Source organism: Urocitellus parryii, chromosome 1 (assembly GCF_045843805.1).
Source record: "Urocitellus parryii isolate mUroPar1 chromosome 1, mUroPar1.hap1, whole genome shotgun sequence".
NCBI classification, from domain to species: Eukaryota; Metazoa; Chordata; class Mammalia; order Rodentia; family Sciuridae; genus Urocitellus; species Urocitellus parryii.
In genome coordinates this window covers 15,237,503-15,253,942 of record NC_135531.1, presented here as the reverse complement: position 1 = coordinate 15,253,942, position 16,440 = coordinate 15,237,503, and the positions used below count along the sequence as shown (strand labels likewise).

General features: G+C 37.3%; 1 protein-coding gene across 2 annotated transcripts in view; it reads left to right on the top strand.

Annotated features, from left to right (window-relative positions):
- The window catches only part of Ghr (growth hormone receptor), a 250,955-nt gene that overhangs the window by 86,767 nt on the left and 147,748 nt on the right, over window positions 1-16,440 (top strand). The window contains exon 1 of one of the 2 annotated variants that reach the window (XM_026415485.2): window positions 8,434-8,515. The exons of the other annotated variant lie outside the window; for it this stretch is intronic. The gene's annotated coding sequence lies outside the window, so the exon portion shown is untranslated. Of the gene's footprint in view, window positions 1-8,433; window positions 8,516-16,440 lie in introns of those variants that run through there. 2 annotated transcript variants of the gene reach the window in all.

The following is a 16,440-nucleotide window of genomic DNA, read 5'->3' as shown; positions in this document are numbered from 1 at the left end:
ATTTATTTGTGTTTATGTGTGGTATAAAGCATGGATCTGTTTTTTTCCCATATGATAAATTAGTTGTCTCAACAGTATTTACTGAATAGTTCATTCTTTTTTCATTGTTTGTAATCCTCCTCTTTTGTATACTAAGATCTGGTATGTGCATTCATATTTGCTAGACTACGTTTCCCCTTTTCCTTTGATTTCAACATTCCTATCCCTACAAAGTGCCACACATGTAAATTCCATACCTTGACATGGAGCACTTTTATCTTGTACTGCATAATTCTGAGAATGCTTCAAAGGTCTCTCTTAAAATATGCTGTTAAGTGTAAACTTTTGGGGTGGCATATTTTTATCACATTAAGAAAACTTCTATTTGTAGTTTATTAAGAATTGATCATAGGTATTAAATTATAAATAATGTTTTTTCAGCATGTTAGAATAAACATGCTTCTTTTTAAATATTATTATTGCCGTTGATTGTATTGATAGATCTTTCTGATCTATCAATATTAAAATAGCCTTACTTTCCTGATCTAAATCTGACTTGAACCCAATGTGTTTGGACATTTTTTCTCTTTCTCCTCTTTCTCTTTCTCTCTCTCCTTTATATGTATGAAATATAAGCATATACATTAGAATATCTGCTAGATTGCATACACATTTCTACACATCAGTGAAGAGAAAAGAAAAGACAATGGTGTAGAAACAGACAATTCAGATTAGAAGAACCTAAAAAAGTGCATATTCCCTTTCTCTCTCTCTCTCTCTCTCTCTCTCTCTCTCTCTCTCTCTCTCTCTCTCTCTCCCTCCCTCCCTCCCTCCCTCCTTCTCTTTCAGAAAGTCCTAAAGCATATTTTGGTAGGATCATTTTTTCTTAGTATTACCTTAAATTAATTACTTTCCAGAAATATCTCTTTAAGAAGATAAAGAATACAAAGATTTTCATTTACTTTAATTACAAATATTATTATTTATATTTATTTTGAATATAATATAGATGCTCTTTGACATCTGTTTTATGGTATATGATGTGCTTATATCCGGCCAAATCCATCATAAATGGAAAATGTAAAGTTGACAATGCATTTAGTATACCTGCTTACTGAGCATCCTAGCTTAGCAGCATAGCCTACAGTGCAGCACAGTAGAGGGTCAGTTGTTTACCCTGGTAATCTTGCATCTAACTGGGAGCTGAGGCTCCCTGCCCAGCCTCGCTCCAGTATTGTATCATATTGCTAGCCTGGAGAAGATCAAAGTGCAAAATTTGAAGTTTGGTTTCTATTGAATGCATATCATCTTCACACATCGTAAAGTTAAAAATGGCAAGTATAGCTATCTTAAGTCAGGGACTATACTTCTCTAGCAATAAGGATTCTCCATTTTCTGCCTATTGAGACTGAAAATATTCACAGAGCATAAGTCTAAATTTCTCATTTCTAAATTATAGGAAGCCTGTCACTTTTCTAAGCGGTACAATAAGTTTCTTTGTGGGCTCTACTTTGTCCAACCCAGTCTTCCTGATGTAGATGCCCTCCCTCACCAACTACAGAATTCTACAACCCCTTGCTCACCCCATGCATGACCTCATGTACCTTTCAGCCTGCACAACTTGGATAAACAATAGTCTTTATATTGCAATATCAGTGTTCCCACTTCACATACTTTATCTACCCTTCTCTCAAACAAAGCAGAACATTTAGCATATTGTAATTATCCCTGGAGATAGCCTCTACTATTCTCCTTGGTTTTATTGCCTAGAATTTATTTTCATCTTTTTCTGGTCAACAGCAAATGTGGTTCATATTGTTTTTACAAGCAATATTTAGTTGTATTCACCATCATGTTTTACCCCACCCTCCGCCCCTTCTTTTCTCTATTTGTCTATGCACTGGTATATCCTTATTGCATGTGTCCTATTGGATTTTTCTCTGGTTTGTAGGTGCTTGGAAATACATCAGTAAACAAAATAGACCAAGTCCCCAAACTCACATAATAGACATTGTAGTAAGAGAAGAGAAGGAAAAAAAGCAAACAAATAAATGTATAATATACCAAGTAAAGACAGGTGCTATGGGGAAAAACAAAGTAGTATAAAGACTATTGTTTATCTAAGTTGTTAGGAAAGAGTTCACAGGTAAAGTAACATTTGAATGAATACTTCAAGGAAGTCTGGGAGAAAAGTATCCCAAGCAGAAGGGACAGCATGTTCTGTTTGGGGTCTTCAAGGGACATCAAAGAGACCAATTTTGTTGGAGCAAAATGAGCAAAAAGCATGTGGTGGTAGATGGAGGCAGAGATAGTGGGTGGGGGAATGTCAGATAAGACTTTGAGATCATGGTAAGCACTTCCTCACTTTCTCTAAGGGAGATGATATTACATGACAGGGTACTAAACAAAGAAGTGATATGTTCTTGTTTCACTGAGATAATTTTGGGTATTGGAGATAAATAGATTCAATAAGCAGGTAAGCCAATTAAGAAGTTCTTGTAACAATCCAGTTAAGAAATATTGGTGGCTTGTATGAGGGAGATAAAGAAGGCAAGAAATGCTCATATTCTGTATGGAATTTGAAGATGGGTCTGAGAGGATTAGTTGATGGAATATTGGTTATGAGATGTGAGTGAGAGAATGGTGGAAGACTATGGAGGAGCTACTTAAGAGAGTAAAATCAAAGGGTTTGGTTAAGGATTTGTAAGTTTGAGATACCTATCAAAACATCCAGGAGAATTATTAGTCAATTGAATACACAAGTTTATAGTTTATGTAAGAGGTCTGGACTGAAGTGCTTGTTTGGACAACACCATCATGTATGTGGTGTTAATGTCAAGATATTGAATGAGCTCACCGAAGCAGGAAGTGTAGAAAGAGGAGGATGAGAATGATTCCTGGGGAATACTTCAGTGCTAAGTGATTGGAAAAAGGAAGAGGATACAGTTAAACAGAACAAAAGGAGACACAGTAAGATGGCAGAATTAATGAAGAATGGTGACCAAGATATAAAATTAAGGTAGTGTTTCAAAGAGCAGGAAGTGATAACTATAGCAACTGTATTGACAGTTCAAAGATGATTAAAAATTAACCTCCAGCCAGGCATAGTGGAACATGCCTGTAATCCTAGCAGCTCAAGGGGCTGAGGTAGTAGGATTGCAAGTTTAAAGCCAGCCTTAGAAACTTAGTGAGGCCCTAAGCAACTTAGTTGAGATCCTGTCTCAAAATATAAAATAAAAAGGGCTTGGGATGTGGCTCAGTGGTTAAGCACCCCTGAATTCAAGTCCTGGTACCACACACACACACACACACACACACACACACACACACATCAAAAATAAACACTAGAATTTATGACTACAGCAAAAGCTATTTCACTAAAGTGGTAGAGAATGAATCCTGATTTGGATGGATTTAAGGAAACAGGCAAAGAGAAATAGAGAAAGGAATATAAGAAAAATTTTCCAAGTTTAGATTTAGGGAGAAGTACAGAAATAAGTCAATCACTCCAGGAACAAATAAATAGAAAAGTCAGGAAAGAAGGCTTTTTGTTTTTGTTTTTATAAGAGGAGAGCATTCTATGATGAATTTAAGATCGTTCCTGTTTTCTTACAAAAATATCTCCTTTAGCCATTACTTAAATGAGAGTCTTTAAATTGAAACTGTCTTAATTTACTTAGTCTTCAGTGATAGTTTAGTAGGGTATTAAATTATGAATTGATGATATTTCTCCATCATTTTAAAGCTTTTCATTTACATTCTGACACTTGTTGTTGCTGAAGAAAAATCTACCAGTCCATTTGAATTCCTTAATAGGTGATTTGCCTGTATTTGAAGTACTTTTAATTTTTTTTTCTATATCTTGATGCCTTCTGATAGATTTACTTTTTATTTAAACTCCTCAGTGATTACTTCAGGCTTTTAACCTGGAACTTTAATCCATTCTTTAATTTTGTAAAAAAGTAAAATAAACCTACTGTTGCAGGGTTTGGCACAAAGGAAGAGAAGTTCAAAGTATAAACTTGCAGTGCCACGTTGGCCGGCAATTCTGGCATTGGTTATATTTTAAAGCTTTTTTTTTTTAAGGTTAATATACTTCATCAGGAAGCTGGTCTCAAAAATCAAGTGACAGATAAAAGCTTAAAGGCTGGCTGACGTCAACTTGGCAAAATCAAACAGATTAAAATATTCTCTCCTATTTTTCCCTTCCTGGTGTCCCTTCATCTCTAAGGAATTATGAAGATGTCTTCCTTAAAAAGATATGCATAAAAAGGCAGAAGGAAAGATGGCAGGAACACCAACAAAGAAAATAATTCAGAAAAAAAATGGGAAGAAATACATAGATAGTTTACAGTAAATATTTTAAAGATTATTCAGTCTCATTATTTCTCTAACAATTATAAATAAAAACAATGGCAAATCAGTTTTATCTATTAAATTATTAATAATGAGAGGGAAAGAAAAATCTTGCTAATAAAATAACAGTGAAATTGAAGTGTTTTTTACTTGTCTGGCCTGAGTCTAAATTAGGGCAGTTTGAAAGTAGTTGGGTGATATCTACAAAAAAGTCACATAAATGTTCTAACTTTTTATGCAGCACCATTGCTTCTTGGAATCAACCATTAGGCAATAAATTGAAATACAGCCCAAGAGATGTTTATTGAAATTATTTATAACATTGAAAGAGCAGAAACAGTCTGTATCAGTGACCTACAAATTTTTCTGACTGTCAGACCTCCTTAATAAAAATTATGGGGTCTACATAGGTGTACAAATGAGCATCAAAAAGTTTCCTTTAAAGAAACTGATCATTTTAATGCATACATTTAAACGTTAAAGTGGAGAGCATTTTGGTATCTATATTAGTTCCTCAGCCTAGGAATAGGTTGAACGAAGAGGTGGAAAAATAGTATTCTGAATGGGCAGTAATAAGCATGTCATGAAATATTAATTAAAGAAAACTTAAATGTTGTGTTTATTGTTTTTGTTTATTTTGCTTGTGTTTGGGGGTAATAGGAGGCATAGTATTCTCCTTCCGCTGGCAAAGAAGAGAATACTACCTGGTAACTCCATATAAAGGGGATTTTCTCAAAGATACCAGATCTCTGCTGCTGTGCCGAGCGATCCTCATGTGTATCTCTCTCTCTGCATACATCCTGGATCCCTCATGGATTATTTTGTAATGTCTTCAAGCTCCCTTTTCTCTCCCTTGAAACTTCTTCAAGCTTACAGAGTTTTTGGTTACCCAACATCTGATTTCAATTGTTTCCTATTGATTTGCTTTTTGATATTGGAACTTTATTCTCCATCTAATCAGTTAAAATTAGCCAAGCCAGGCTGACTTCACTTGAGTCAAAAAAGAATTGTTTAAATCAGCAGTTCTTAGAAAAGGTGGCAATATATTTGGAAGGTACTTAAGAAATTAATGTTAAAAATCAAAAACAAACAAACAAACAAAAAAGAACTTTTTCTATGGTTTCTGTTTTCCTTTTTTTAAATTAGGAATTTTATTAAAAAGAGAATACACAATTTGTTATCTTTATCTTGAGGTTCTTCACTTTTCTAATCTTAGTCTAACCATTAGTTTTATTTGATAAAGACCCTAATTTTGGGAATTTGATTTGAGGTAAGGTGGAATAGAACGTCACCTATTTTTTATTACACTAATAGAATATTTCTGTCTGACAAGGATTCTTACTTCTGTGGGCCTCAATAGTCTCCCAGTAAAACTACTCACAAGTTCAAACAGTTCCAAATATTTCTGCTTCCAGTACACTAACAGGATTTGTAACTCCTTTGGAAAAGGTATCTCCTAAGGATCATAAAAAGTCATATCACAACATCATGCATTTGGGTACATTTTCTTTCTTTACAGGGCATCAAAGTTTTTAGGTTATGTCTTTACAAAAGACTTGTGAGGCTACTTTCCCCCTCTTGTTGTAGTTTTTTTTTTTTTTTTTTTAAATCACTGTGATCATCGACCTAGCAAGAACAACTTAAAGAAGGAAATGTTTATTTTGGATCATGGTTCAGAGGTTCAGTCCATGGTCATCCAATTATATATCTTGGCCTCAAGCTGAGGCAGAATATCATGGCAAAATAGTGTGCCAGAAAAAAGCAGCTCAGGACATGACAGCCAGAAAGCAGAGAGATCCCTTCTCACCAAGGACAAACTAGAAACCCTAAAGGCACACACCCAGAGACCTACTTTCTGCAGCCACAACTTAACCTGCCTATAGTTATCACAATTCTTGCATTGTCTCACACATGAAGTTTTGGGGGACACTTCCTATCTAAACCATAAGACCAATCCCCTTTGACTAGAGTCTGAAAAATGAGGTGAAAAGGTCTTTCTCTTGCAAGAATAGCTATAAAGTCTAGGCTGCTTAGTTACAAAACCTCGAGCCAGTTGGTCCTTTGTCTGTGTATTAACCTTCACCTAGTGTTCATTTTCAGAGTAATTTCCGGAAGTGTTGGCAGGTCTAGATAACCCTCATTCATTTGTTCAGTGATCCAGTCCACCAATATCCAAACCAGCAGGAGTGGAGAAGATGAAGTGGAGGGATGCGTTCATTTCCCTAAAAGATGCATGTGATGGTCTACTCATGCTTCACTAGCTGGGACTTAACCATGTGACCACAGTTAACTGCAATGTTGACTGTGAAATGTCTTTCACTGGATTTTATTGCTTATTGGGAGTGTGAAAGTGAATATTGGGAAGAACTAGTAAATGTTAGTTGGATCACATTACAGATTGTGGTATTAATCCATTGAGCAAGGAAAAGTCCTTTAAGTGTTGTATTCAGAGGGATATCATGGTAGTAATTTTATTTCTCATTTGTATGACTTTGTGTTGTGTGTGTGTGTGTGTGTGTGTGTGTAGAATGGATTAGAGAGATCTTTAACCAGGTGTTAGGAGGCCATTCCTCAAGTCCAAGTGAGGATGGGGACCTATATGCAAACCCTGGATACAAGGTTTTATTTTGGAAGTGTGCTTTAGAGACATTAGGCAGACAGTTTCTACTCCTCCAACATATGATTTCAAATCATATTAACCACAACTCAGAATCAGCAGATTTTTAAAGTCTAGTCATTATTAACTAAACTATTCAAATAACTTCCCCTCTTGAGACTTTCTTGTTTTCAAAAGGGTTTGTATGTACGGAATGTCACAGAATGTTTTATTGCATACAAACATAAGAAAGCTAACGAGGCAGAAGGAGCCTCATCACCAACAAAATGCCCTACCAATTCTGGCAGCTGTCATGGATCATGAGTAGCCTTCTTGTGTTGGTAGTGTGGTCAGGACTCTTGGTCAGACACAGGAGTATTCACCAGATACACTCTTGCATGTACAGTAACTCCCTGAGTCCACACTCAGTGTGAATCATGACGACTGTTCTAACCATGCAAACAGCCATTAGGACTATGACAACTCTCCCAAGAGGAAGCAGTCCTTTGCTTTTTGTATTTCTCATGTATGCAATTCACTAAATGTTTATTTAGTATTTTGTACCTTCAGATGATTTTTTTTAAGAGTAAGAGAGAGAGAGAGAGAGAGAGAGAGATCTGTTACAAGGTAATTTAAAAGAAACAAAATCCACATTATCTAAGTACTATATCCTCCTGCTCAATTGACAAAAAAAAAAAAAAAATTCTTGGTTGATTAGGACTTTAGGGGGCTGGGATTGGGGGATAATAATTATGGAGGTGACACTAAAAAGTTCCTAGTCAACTCTATCACACTACTGATACAATCAATGGTTAAATGTTCTCAAAATTAAGTATGCCAGGATTTCCCTCAAGATTGGAATTCCTTCATTCATTTATGCCTTGAGTTAACAAATACCTAATGTAATGTACTCTGGGCCCTTGGGATACTTCAGTGAAATACCAGTGAATACACAGCGGGGGCACTTCAGCTTTGGTTCTTCACACTCCTTAGAGGAAAGATGACATTGGATTCAGATAACCCCATGGCTGTCTTCCATTTCTCCAGGTGGTAGCCTTCATTGAGATCTGATACTCAGCCCTTTTTCAGCTGGCCTGGCCATCACAGTTATAAAAACCTCATGAAATTTCTGCCCAGTCCTGGCCTTCACTTCATCTGGCAGCACCAAAAGAAGTACTGAGCAAAGGTCAGGGAACTTGTTACGTAAGGCAATATCTGGTGTGATTTAATCTACTTTTCTGGTACTAGGTGAGTGAGTGAGTGTGTGTGTGTGTGTGTGTGTGTGTACAAGAGGGAGAAAGAATCATTGATTGGGGAGCTTCTGCGAAGTGGGTTCATATATGGAAGCAGCAGCAGTACCCAGAAGTTAAAGATTAAGACATACCAAGCGGTGACCAAGAAACTTCCATGGAATGACCTCTTCAATCCTACTCTCTCTGCCTGATTTTACCAAGTCAGTGCATTGTGATCTTCTTTTATATGTGGCTGAATGAGAAAGAAAATTTAAAAGGCTCTTATTATACAGCCTGGAGGAAACCGTATGAAAATCCAGCCTCTGTTTCAGGAATATCTGCAGGATTATTGGTTAGTATTCCCTTACTGTTAACTTTGATTAAAGGGCTGATAATTAGGTTTCCCTCCATAACTTGCTTTTATAGTTTTAGACATAAATATCTGAGCTGCCTTAGGGTAGACATTTTATTTCTTGCCCCTGCCCTCTTTCATCTGAATTTCTGTTTGTTTTCTCTTTACTCTAAGCAAAACATTTTTCTAGTGCTGGAGCTTATAAAATGTTCTTATTAGGCAAAGCCTTTTACGGCCTTCCTCCTTGTCTGACCACCATCAAAATACAATTTGGGTTTCCAAAGTTTGTTCTCTGAGGGAAGGGCTAGTTTTTCTGAAAATTTCCAGAGGTGTTATAAGTTATAAACTCAACAGAGATTATAACTTGCATTCAGAAAACACTTTGGTTTAAATTCTGTTCCATGTTTTACATTTCAACAGTCCAATTTGCATTTAGGGAAATATTATAGAGAAAAAGTGACACCACAATTGCATGTTTGTGTTGCATCTTCTTCGAGGTTTTCTAAAGTCTGAGCACTTTGAAGAAAAAGAAAATAAGACTTTGTCCTTTTATGTTTGCGGCTGTCTCTCTTTGCTGAGTAAGTATAGTGCTTTGGGTCTCTCCATCCAGCCTGATCAAAACGACTCTTTTTGCCTGATGGCATGAACAACACCACTGTCTTCCTGTGAAGCTTTCAGGTGAACTTTCAACAGAAAGACATGCTCTCACCCCTTCTAAATTCCTGTTCGAAAACTCTGTTCTGGGTGTCTCTTCTGGTATATTAGGTACCATGCTAAGTCCTGGGGAATACCAAGATGAACTCTCAGAAGAAAGAAGAGAAAATCAGGAAGGTGTGATGTTTGAAGGTAGCATCGATGTGGAAGGGTAGGTAGAATTGTGACTTGTCTTGCTGCAGCCTTGAAAGTAAAGAAATACTTTCTTTTACCTGGAGGAAGGTTGTAGAAAGTCCAAAGAAGAGAAGAGACAGTGGGCTAGGATTCTAAGAGGAGGCATTACATTCCAGAGACAGTGCTGAGATAGAATCACTTTGTATGCAACAAGTTAAATGTGAAAAGAGATGGAGTAACTTGTATCTAGCTCAGGAAACAGGGTGAACCCCAACTTCATTAAAAGGATTGGAAATAGAAGAGATGACCATTTGTTCATTAGGTGGGGATTAGAGGCTGGTAGGAAATGCCAACTTAAGGAGTTATTTTAGATGCCAGTGAATATCCAGTTGTATTATTTCCCTGTGTCTGCGGAGTATCTCTGTGGTACTTCAGCATTTATATGATGATATGATGTGGAACTGACCCCGAGGGTTTCTGATGGTTTCCTTCCCCATTTGAAAGTAAAGTTTTAAGTGATCACATGACATCAAGTGATTCAAATGTGAAAAAAAAATTCACTTGAATCACTTTTCAATTTCAGGGGAAGATGAATGTTTTATTCCTATTCTTCAAGTTGTGAAATAATGGATTTCACTCAGATGGATTGTAACAACAACAACAACAACAAAAATAAGTGTTTATTTGTCCCTTTATTTCCTGATCAGAGGACAGTCTCTGTGAATCATAAGTGGTTCAGGGTTTGGCTCAGGCTGTCGGTTCCAACCCTCTTCCACCAGCCATTTTATTTAGGAGAAATATGGCCAGGTCATTGAATTATAATTTCCTGAGTTATGCTGTGGTGGTCCCCTAGGAGAATAAACATAAGCCTCCTGGGAATTGAATGTTTAATTCAGGAGGATTGAAAACAAGCTATCTGGAGCCAAGATTTGCAAGAATGTGTTATAAAGATAGACTGGCCATAAATACAGGCTCTGCGTCCTTGTCTTTCCCCTACCCTGGTCTGTTGTAGATTTTGACCTTGGTTTTGGTTTATCTTTCCATTGACAAAGTGCCTGTATTTTTGTTTTGTTTTGTTTAATTTCCTGGTTTGGCCAGGAATTTAGGTGAAATGTAAATTCATCAAACTGATAAAGACAGGATCTTTTAGGCTTTCCCACTTTCCCTTGGGCCATCTCTTGTCTATGAAGGAATTAGAGAAATGAATTTCATCAGATGACCCAGAGGTAGGCAGAACCTCAGGCCTGCTTTATCGTGGCCAAACTCTGGAGATGGGCCAGTACACCAGCATGCCAGTGTGTGCTTTTATTCCTCATTGCACTGGAAAGCAGTTTTATTTCAGCTGATTAGTATGTTAGTTTTCCAGAAAGAGAGTAATCTCAGATAACAGAACAAGAATGTGAAAATTGTCTAACAACTCTTGAGTTGGAATCAAGGGAACTGAATAACCTTAAGGCAGACTATCAGTAAGCTGTCTACAAAGGAGAGCTTATTGCACCTGTTTCTGTATGGAGAGGTTCTGCTGTGCAAGTCAAGGCACCCTCATCCTGGTTAGTTAAAGGGGGAAAAGTCATAAATTATTTACTACCTATTTATTCAGCATCCTTTATCAGTTATCATAATTTGATCAGACAAGATCATCACTAAAGTCCATTCTGGATCCAAATTTCCATGTACTGCTTAAAAAAACAAAACAAAACAAAACAAAAAAAAAAAACAAACAAAACCCCCAACTCTCTCCATTGGACATGTTTCAGCAGTGGCTGGGTTATTATTTTCCTGATTGATGTTGAGGAAGTAAGTCAGTCTCAGGATCCATAATAGACTTTTAGAGACTTAGATTTCTATTGCTTCCATAACAAGTTAGCACAAATTTTGTGGCTTACAACAACACCCACTTGCTATCTCACTGTTCTATAGGTGAGAAGTCTGAGCAGGGTGTGGCTCAGCTGGGTTCTCTGATGTGAATCACATTCACAGGACTGAAATCCTTCCAGCTGCTTTGCCTCTTGGAACCTTGTGCTTCCAAACTCATTTGAGTCACTGGCTGGGTATAGTCCTTGCTATTGTAGGATGGTGTTCCTCATTTTCTTGCTGGCTACTAGCCTGGAGCCAGTTTTTTTCTCCTAGATGCAGCCTGCATTGCTAGGCGCTTTCTATGTAGTCCCCTGAAGCAAGGGCAGATCAAGTCCCTCTCAAGTTCCTAATCTCCCTACTTCCCCTTCTTCCCCATCTCATTGACTGACTTCCTCTTCTTTTATAGTCTCATAGGATTGCATTGGCTCACTTAGATAATCCAGGATAATCTCCTTATTTTAAAGTCCATCGACTAACCACTTAATTACATCTGTAAAGTCCCTTCACAGCAGTACCTAAATTAGTGCTTGATTGAATAACCAGGGATAGTAACTTTGGAAGAACCACTTGAACATTTTGCCTCCCCAGAGTTATCAGTGAGCCTAAACTAATATCCTTGCTTGAATGATCTTATCCCTGGCTGGTTGATTTCATCTCTCCAGGTGCCTTTTCTTTTCATCTTGGCATTTCCTTGGGTGATAATTTTGCATCCTATTTTCACATTCAGTATTTCAACCACTTATCATAATAGATATCTGTTATAAAAAGCACATTTCTTAGTTGGCTGAGGAAGATTTCTAGAGGTGGACCAGCTCTACTGCACAAACTGAAAAATAAAATAGCACATTTGGTTTGCGTTAGGTAAGTGATTCTCAATTCTGGCTGCACTTTAGAATTATGTAAGAAAAATATCAATCCTCAGGCTCCACCCTGGAGATTCTTTGTCTATGATAAAGCCAGAGCATTTATTTTTTTACATTCTCCCAGTGATTCTAACATGTAGCCAAGATTGAGAACTTTGATATGCTCCAGATACTCCATTTAAGAGACAAGGAACCTAAGGCTGGAGGTGAAAAATTACTCACTTCAAGTACCTTAACTAGCTGCTACTAGACTTCAAAGTTCTGTGCCACAAACAAAAAGTTTATAGTTTAATTAATTATATATAGTGTTCAGTACTTAGTAATTATGTAAAAATGAGTATTTAGAGATCTGGAACACCCCACTTCTTGCTTCAGTGGCAAGATGATTTCTTTCTAGGATTTTAAGAAACTAGTAATCCTGACAAAGTAACTGTTTATAGGTCTCTTCTCAGCAGCTTGGCCTGCCTTCCAAGTCGTAAAGAAACAGATATATTCTGCATTAGCCAAGGATCTGGCCACATGGGCTTCCACAGTCTCTCAGTATTTCTGAACTACACCGTCCAATGCAGTAGTCACTAGTGACATTTGAAATGGGGCTACTCCCAACCAGATGTTCTGTGAATGCAAAATACATACCCGATTCAAAGACATAGCATGAAAACAAGGGCACAAAATATCTCAATAAAGCCTTTCCCACTGATTACATCATAAAATATTATGAATATATTGAGTTAAATAAGATATATTATCAAAATTAAAATTTTTTTATTTTACTTTCTGATATGGTTCTAAGAAAATTTAAAATTATGTATCTTGCCAGCATTTGTGGCTCATATTACATTTCAGTTAGTGCTGTTCTAGAGAGTGCTTTCTATTAAAGCTAGTAACAATGAATGGTCCAAGTCCAAGCTGTTACACCTCCTATCATCTTGAGTAGTGAAGTGGTACGTTGTCAACTTCCTGGAGATGAGACATGACATTGATCTGCCCTGTGTTTGCCATCTATCTGGCAGCCAGTCAGTCTGGCAAAGAGACTTTTCTATTTTTATGTATAGGCTTAAAGATGGGGAGAAGTCCCTGTGTCATGGAGAAAGCACACTACATAGCTCTTAAGCAATGTACCCAAAAGCAGACCAGGTGCTAAGGCATGGAAATAAATATTTTATCCCTTGAGCAGAGCAACTCTTGAAGAAACTGCTGTGTCAGCAGTCATGAATTATCATGTCTCAGTATTCACGTGTCAGCATTCATGAGTTATTGCTGTCCTTGATATGCCCTGAGCTCTGGAAATATTATGGTGTCTGCCTCCCCCTACAACTCAAGTTCCAGTTTTGTTCTCTTTTTTTCTTGCTTTCTCTAGTTTTTTTCCTTCCCCCTGATTCACTGGCACTTGAATCATATGTTTAGTCTGCCTCGTTTACTGTTTAAGAAGAAGCAGGGAATGCAAAGGCAGGCTTTGGAGATAACAAGGAGAGTTCCAAATCCTCCTCAGTAATATCCCATCTTTGTGAGTTTGGGAAATTTACTCAGTCTCTCTAAGCTCCTCTCCACTTCTATTTCCCCTTTCTCTCTCTCTCTCTCTGGTACTAAGAATTGAACCCAGGGGCGCTTATACTGAGCCACATCTCCAGTTCTCTTTTATATTTTACTTAGAGAATTGGTCTCATTGTGTTGTTTAAGGTCTCACTAAATTGCTTAGATTGGCTTTGATCTCTTGATCTTCCAGTCTCAACTTCCCAAGTTGCTGGGATTACAGGAGTGCACCACAGCACCTGGCCCATCTTCTCATTTGTCATGTGAGGCTTTCCCTCACAAGTCTGTGTGAAGGCTGAATTAAATCACAAGATGCCTGGCACACTTATTCACTGGGCACATTTTCTGGTGGGCACCTACTCAGCCATAAGCAAAAGCTAGTTGTTCTGAATGCAGTAGTGAATGAGGCACAGCTACTGACCACACCACCCTGTCTCATTTGCTCAGGACTGAAAGAACAGAAAGACAAGGAGCCCTGTAGCATCAGGATGGGCATATGAATGTAAAACTTAACATAATCATAATCTCAATGGCTAGCTGGCAGTCACCTAAACCAAAGGTACCTGTATCAATATTTTTGCTGTGGCTCCTAGCAGAACAGAAAGACAAGGAGCCCTGTAGCATCAGGATGGGTAGCCCTCAGAAAATGGTAGCTATTACACAGCATGATGCAAGATTTGACTTATCAGAAAAGATGGAATAGTGCTCAGGAAGAGAATTGAAACCTACTGTGATTACATGACTATTCAAGTCACCAAGTTAGGCAATGTGGGGCTGGCACAAGGGCATGAGATTGCTGACTCCTCTAGTAATGCTTTTCCCCAGAGACCACATTGCCTCACTCTTGGTTTCCCAACTTGTTTACCTTAAAAGAACAACTTTACCATGTTGGACTTGATAAAAAAAAAATAAATAAATTTTAAAAAATGTTTTCTCTCAATTTTTGCTCCTTATGTAATCAGGGTGTGCTAGTTACTCTTTTTTAGAAAATCTGCATTTCTTTCATAGCTCTAAAAAAAGGTAGGAACATATGCATTTCTTTGAGATATAAAAAGTATTTGGGACAATATGTATTATTATATTAATCATTGTCAGATTATTATCCCAATGAGATAATGTTTTTGTTTGAGAGCTATATTCTGGGAGAACTTGTATCCCATAGATTATTAATCTTCTTTTATATTAGGTGAAAGGAAGAACATTTCCATCTTAGAGTTTCTGAATGAGCTGTCCTAGTAATGAAAAAAATCAAAATTTAAAACAAGCTGCTTGTAGAGGGAAAGAAATAAAGCAGAAATCCAGTAAGATGTTTCCTTTCCCAAATTCTACTTTGGAAAAAAATGAGTTGGTCAATACAATGGCATAAAGTAAGATATAAAAAGGAGAATACTATTCAGATAAGCACCCAGGTGATGATTGATTTTTCTTTTCCATGTGAGTTATCCCTGAATTGTGAATTCATGAATGCACCAAGTGAATCAGACTGGGTGAACTAATGATCATATGTAGGGAGTAATTGTGGTGAGGTATTGTAAAGTGTATGTAGGTCCTACTGGATTTCAACAGAATGTCTCACATATTGAGAGAGTTCCTCTCTGAACAGAATAATCATGCATACCATGAAAGACGCAGCACAAAGCATTTGGCTACTGAAGTGCCCTTCATCTCTTCAATCTACAAGGAGACTCAAGTTTCTGTAACCCAAATGCCTTGTCTGAGTTCTCCTGGGAAGAGTCAGTCCTATTATTGTTGAATTCATCCTCAATTTTTCAGTTCTAGAAATCCCTGATTCACACAAAAAAATTATTGGAACCTTGTAATGGTAGCATAAAAATTAATTAAAATAAATGAGGAAGTGATGGAGTAGGATCAACCCTTAGTCTTTTCCATGCAGCTGGATCTCAATGAAGAAAGTATACAGTTGCCTAAATACCTAATGGGCACATTCCTGCCTTATCCTAAGATGGTAATAACTCATTATCCTAGGAGACAGGCACAGTACCTTATGAAGAGCCCTCCTATTTGCTGTGAAGTGCATGATTTAAGAATAGAGATTTAAATACCGTGGCTGCCCTGGAGCACATTTGTTGATTGCTTTATCCCCAGCATAGATTCCCCTGATATATAAATGGGGGCCCCACTCCCAATCTATCCCATGGAAACATAATAAGATATTAGTAGACTATTTGTTGCTACTATAAGAAAAACTCTAGTAACTAACTCTTTTTGGAGATATACAGTGGGTATGCAAAAATCTTTGAATGCATTTTTTCATCTAATCCTGATTTTTCTATGAGAAAGAACACTATTATCATTTCCATATTAATAATGAGGAAACTGAGGCTTGATAAAGCCAAGATTTGGTCCTGGCTTTCTTTGACTCCAGAACTTATTCACTTAACCCCTGAGCTCATCTTTTCTGTAAATGGAGGTCAAGGTAGTCACTGTGGCCTTGGAAAGTATCTCTCTCAATGATTATTAACTAAATGTGATTCTCTGACAGTAGATCAGATGTCATCAAGTGAAATCATGTTGTCAGAATTTATTCTGCAGCACTGTCTCATACATTTTGTATCAGCATCAGCAGATTGCTTAATCTTTGTACCTAATACTGCACATGGAACCTAGGTAGCATTATTTGCCTTCCCAGCTAATGATGTAACAGATCCAGCTCACACTGTCTTCACATTGGTAGCTTTATATCAGCAAACACAACAAATTATGGCCCTTTTTTCAATTTCAAAGAGAATTATTAAACACTCACCATGTATCATTGTCGGTGAGTCAAAGAGAAACATAATGTGAATAGTATGCATGTGCACTGGGAATCCCTCCAAGGAACCC